The 6,000-nt window shown below is 47.2% G+C and overlaps 1 protein-coding gene across 1 annotated transcript in view; it reads right to left on the reverse strand.

Annotated features, from left to right (window-relative positions):
- The window catches only part of LOC109426679 (zwei Ig domain protein zig-8-like), a 362,720-nt gene extending 357,822 nt beyond the window's left edge, over nt 1–4,898 (reverse strand). Inside the window, exon 1 of the mRNA XM_029869687.2 lies at nt 2,812–4,898. The gene's annotated coding sequence lies outside the window, so the exon portion shown is untranslated. The remainder of the gene's footprint in view (nt 1–2,811) is intronic.
- Between the last annotated feature and the right edge of the window lie 1,102 nt (nt 4,899–6,000).

Here is a 6,000-nt window from a genome sequence, read left to right on the forward strand (position 1 = left end):
GCAGCGGAGGAAATGACTATGTTGGTGCAGCAGAGGATGGGAACGAACCAACTCCCACGCTGAGGGAAGTTAAGGATGCCATCCACCAGCTCAAAAACAACAAAGCGGCTGGTAAGGACGGTATCGCAGCAGAACTCATCAAGATGGGCCCGGAAAAGTTGGCCACCTGTCTGCACCAGTTAGTAGTCAAGATCTGGGAAACCGAACAGCTACCGGAGGAGTGGAAGGAAGGGATAATCTGTCCCATCCACAAGAAAGGCGACAAGTTAATGTGTGAGAACTTTCGAGCGATCACCGTTTTGAATGCCGCCTACAAAGTGCTATCCCAGATCATCTTCCGTCGGCTTTCACCTAAAGTAAATGAGTTCGTGGGAAGTTACCAAGCCGGTTTCATCGACGGCCGGTCGACAACGGACCAGATCTTCACCGTACGGCAAATCCTCCAGAAATGCCGTGAATACCAGGTCCCAACGCATCACCTGTTTATCGACTTCAAAGCGGCATACGACAGTATCGACCGCACAGAGCTATGGAAAATTATGGACGAGAACAGCTTTCCCGGGAAGCTGACTAGACTGATAAGAGCAACGATGGACGGTGTGCAGAACAGCGTAAGGATTTCGGGTGAGCTATCCAGTTCATTTGAATCTCGACGGGGACTACGACAAGGTGATGGACTTTCCTGCCTACTATTCAACATCGCCCTGGAAGGTGTTATGCGACTAGCCGGGCTCAACAGCCGGGGTACGATCTTCACGAAATCCAGCCAATTTGTCTGTTTTGCGGATGACATGGATATTATTGCCAGAACATTTGGAACGGTGGCAGAACTGTACACCCGCCTGAAACGTGAAGCAGCAAAGGTCGGACTGGCGGTGAATGCGGCTAAGACAAAGTACATGCTGGTAGGTGGGACTGAACGAGACAGGACAAGCCTTGGCAGCAATGTTACGATAGACGGGGATACTTTCGAGGTGGTAGAAGAATTCGTCTACCTCGGTTCCTTGCTAACGGCTGACAATAACGTGAGCCGTGAAATACGAAGACGCATCATCAGTGGAAGTCGTGCCTACTATGGGCTCCAGAAGAAACTGCGGTCAAAAAAGATTCACCCCCGCACCAAATGTACCATGTACAAGACGTTAATAAGACCGGTGGTTCTCTACGGACACGAGACATGGACGATGCTCGAGGAGGACCTGCAAGCACTCGGAGTTTTCGAGCGACGGGTGCTAAGGACGATCTTCGGCGGTGTGCAGGAGAACGGTGTGTGGCGGAGAAGGATGAACCACGAGCTCGCTGCACTTTACGGCGAACACAGTATCCAGAAAGTGGCCAAAGCTGGAAGGATACGGTGGGCAGGGCATGTTGCAAGAATGCCGGACAACAACCCTGCAAAGTTGGTGTTTGCTAACCATCCGGTTGGTACAAGAACGCGTGGAGCGCAGAGAGCACGATGGGCGGACCAGGTGGAGCGTGATCTGGCGAGTGTTGGGCGTGACCGAGGATGGAGAGCTGCAGCTGCAAATCGAGTATTATGGCGGCAAATTGTTGATTCAGTATTATCATGAATTTGATGTGAACTAAATAAATGAAATGAAATGAAATGAAATGAACGTTGGTGTTTAAATAAAACACTTACACTCACACCACTACATCTGCATGATCTACTCAAATACACTTACACAATATGAATCTTGCCGCATCACTTGCTTATAGTGAATCTCCAATCAGCCCATTCCAAATATCCAACTCCTTGACACCTATGGGGGAGTCGGTGAGTCGCTGACCTCTTGTAAAGTAGGTGTCATATCATCACATCCTTTCCTATCCTTGTAACGAAAAGATGGGCGTGGCCGGCAATGGAAGCTTTCATGTCTTTTTTAGTTCAACCTCTGATTGGATAGCTGTTCCTTCCCAAATAGCATTCCATAAGCAATTAGAATAGGAGTATTAAAGTTTAACATGACAACTTTCAGTATGCAATCTACGAATTACTCCGTTACCACGCAACGCAACGCAACGCAATGCAACGCAACGCAACTACGAAATACTCTTGACTTCCTTGGGTATAAAATATGTTCGTGCCTGCCACACGATCTACTTATGTACAAGTGCAAAATGATCATTGACAGAGAAATGTTTCAATTTCTAATCATGGAATGGTTTGTGGAACACAAATCACAAATCACGATTTTGAGGCATGTTAGCCTAGAAGAAGAAAAAATGTTTTAAGGCAGCTGAAAATCATTATTTAGGTAAAACTCAATTAGGCTTGAATCTAATATTAAGAGTCAGCTTAGTTGGAAAACTTCAACGCCAATAAGCCAAGTCCTGTCCTTAATCATAAATTTCTGTAATTTATTTGTGAGACTAATTAAGGTTTATACCTTGTTCATTAATAAATTAATAGATATGTTCTGTTGTGCTTTAACCGTTTTGTTGCCTAGCAACTCCCAGCGGTACCATTATCCACCATTGCCCTCATTATATTCGTCAAAGTAAAATAAAGATAATCCTTCTTCTCATCCCCTCCGTGATCCATCCTTTACATCCCTCGAAGTATAATCTCAAACCATTATCTCTTCAGGAAAGTTTCCATCGAGACAACGCACCTTGAACGAGCCCGCTAACGAACGTACCGCAAAAACTTTTCCCACCGTTCTTTCCCGGATCCGGAGCGCAAGTGGTTCAGCCAAAATAAAATTTTAATTAAACTAAAGCCCGGCCCGGCGCTTCCGACGGGATTACCCAATTTCCCGTGCCGGTTCCCGCGCGATGTAGTACAACCATCTGCTTGCTTGTGCTTACCCTCTGTAAAGCGGCTCCGTGTTGATGGGTTGCGCCTCGGGCATTTATCGGGATCGGGCAAAGCATCCACCGAGAGGCCACAGAATTTTCACCAAAGGTCTGACTGGAATGCTGGTTCTGTAATGGAGCACGGTTGCGTCAGAGACCACACAGCACAACTATCCGGTGTGAATTTTAATTACACATTAACATCAGATACACGTACACACATTGGCACATTGGCACAGATACACGCACGCACCAATTTATATGAGTAGCTTGGCGAGACGCCCTCCACACTCGTTGATGGTCTCAACAGCCCTCTAGGCTGGATGGTTGACTGGTTGGCACGTCATCGACACTTATCCTCTTCTGCTGGAATGGCTTACAGATTCCGGCTTTCCCCTGTTCTTCCGCCAGCTCTGTTGACACACTGACAAACACCACAGCGTTATCTCCTGCTTTCCGGATGTTCCGGACTTCTACCCTTCCCCCGGTGACAACTGAGACTGACTCCACCGCACGCTGCGAAGAGCTTATTCGAAGGGGATGAGAAATACGGATACACGACCGTTGGCGCCTCCGGTTATGGTGTTTTCTGTTTTTATGACTTCACTCGTTTTTCTCTTTTTCCGCCGGTTATTCCCACCGGAGCCAAGCAGAGGAGCAACGCGGCACTCCGGGAAGCGATTTTCGATCAATTCTCGCACTTAATTTGATTTCACGTTCGGGTTTCGCACAATCACGGCGCCAGGTGCCCTTTCAGAGTGGGTACCATACGTGCGTGACGGACAGCCTATCACCTTCCGGTAACATTCCAAAAATTGTTTTCTGGGGTTCTCTATTTTTCTGGCAATATTTCCCACTTCACTGAACTTTTTTTCCACTCTCGGATATTGAGTGATATCACTTTTCGAGCGAACGCAGTCGAGCGTCACGTTCAATACTTCACACCTCCATCAGTGAACGGCCAACACTTCAATACATCGACCACTTCCGGTACTGCACACATCAAAGCAATGCCTAGCTTACTGGAAGAGTACACTTTCCATTGCCGTCCAATATTCGGTACTCCGAAAACCCGCAGCTCACATTCGATATGCGCTTGGTATCATTCCTTCCACCTCCTTCACCCGGTCCGGCAGCGACAACATCCCCATCCGGAACTAGCCAGGGTTCACAAACAGTACACGACGCCACCCCGCAGGGTGCAGGCTTTGATTCACGTCCGTCCCCACTCACACACTCAATCGCAGTTTTCGATTCCACCAATAACGAAAAACGAGAAAACAGGCGCAAACACAAAAATCCACGCGAGAATTCCGAACGACGATAATTTGCACTGCAAAGCCCTGAATGGCCAGTCACGACGCGCGGCGAACCCCGTCTGTAAGCGTCCCACACCACTGCCAACCACGCGGAGATGAACCAACTATAAAAACTTCAATCAAATTCACCCCGACCTATTCCGGGGTCTTGTTTTTGCTTCTTCTTTTCGTCCCCAACCAACAACGATACACACACCCAAAATCATGGGCCCCGAAACTTGAGGAGAGTAGTTCACAGACAATATTCAGCGAACGCGGCAGGCAACGTGCGATTCCCACTTCGCGTACGAAACGACCAACAGTACATCCGATACTGACGGCCAAATGGTACTTTCCCCACAGCCATAGCCAGTCACAGCATCCCCACAGGATCTCTCTCTGGTGGCACCGACTGGTCTCCCCGCATCGTCCCCACCTCAGCTGTTCACCGAGCGCCACTATGCAGTGCACGGTTACGCGAAAATCGGTTGGGAAAGTGCAGCACGCTGGCTGTCTACGCTGGAGTGTGTTGATCCTGTCAAGCTCTCCAAGCGAGAGCGGGAGAGTAAAATCTCGCTTTTGGCAAACTCGCAGCATCCTTAAAGCTTCCAGCTTGTTAACGGAGAGTTACCGCAAGCTTTTCGCGGTGGAACTCACTGGAAAATGCATCATCGAGAAAACTGCGAGAGAAACTGGTTCGCTCGAGAGAAACGTCTCAATGCGGCATCATCACCACCTCGGTGGGTGTTGTTTGTTTACCAAAATAGCTTCAAGGAGTGTGCACATTGCCAGCCAATTTAGCCTACCGGATGCAACATGACAGGCAGCCAGCCAGATTAACGCTGAATTAGAGAAAGTGCAGCGAAAGGGCTCGTTTTGTACTGTGAGTGCTGATTCGCTGCAACGAGATAGTGTGAAGGATGCGTTTACAGTACTCCCAGGCAAATAGCCGTACAGAGTTCGTGAAGAGATATTGTAAATCTCTAGTATGTACTAGAACTAGAATTTTCGTTTGTTGCATAATTCCACGGTAGAAGAAAAATATCCAGTTATTGTCTGGATCCACTTCCCATTGAATTCGAATTCCCTTGAATTTTCCAAGTGAAATCAAACAATAGATGAACACTTGAAAAGGGCCCATCTGCTTTGCGTAAACACCCATTGGGCTGAAAAGGGCCCATTTGCATCCACCCACGCAACAGATGGCTTGAAGAACACTCTTTCTGATAAGAGTGTTGATGTGCGTGGGTGGATGCAGATATTTAGGCCCTACAGAGTCAAAAACATGTTTGTTTACGCAAAGCAGATAGGCTATTTTCAAATGTTCGTCTTTGTACTGGTAGTTGAACCCAAATTTTGAACGCATGCTTTACCAAGTTCGTCATATTTTTGACCGATTCTCGCTAATTGTTGAACAATGATAGTTAAATATGCAATTTATCTATAAGCAAAGATATTATATTTGATGGAACCCGATATCCCTGCTCCTGGAGCTCTTCTGAGAGCACTTGAAAATTTTTGAAGCGTCATTGATTCTTCTGAAACTCTCGAATCTTTTGAGCCCCCCTTGAACGCCTTGAGCCCCCCTGGAATACGCCTAAAATCTCTTGAAAACTCCTGCAAGGCTCCTGACATCTACAAGACCAACTCTGGAACACCCTTGAAACTACCTGCAACACCCCTAAGACCTATGGAATGCTTTTGGAATCTCCTAAAGCCTCTTGAAAACAACAACTGGAACGCCTCTGAAACGCCCTGGAACACTCTTGAAATCTCTGCAATCTTCTGGCGCACATCTAAACCCACCGTAATGCCCTGAAATGTTTTGGAACATCTATGTAGTTCCTTAAAATTCCTGAAATACACTAGAAACCTGCTGAAACATCTTCAAAACTTCTGGAAC

This window comes from Aedes albopictus, chromosome 2 (genome assembly GCF_035046485.1).
Source record: "Aedes albopictus strain Foshan chromosome 2, AalbF5, whole genome shotgun sequence".
Taxonomy (NCBI): domain Eukaryota; kingdom Metazoa; phylum Arthropoda; class Insecta; order Diptera; family Culicidae; genus Aedes; species Aedes albopictus.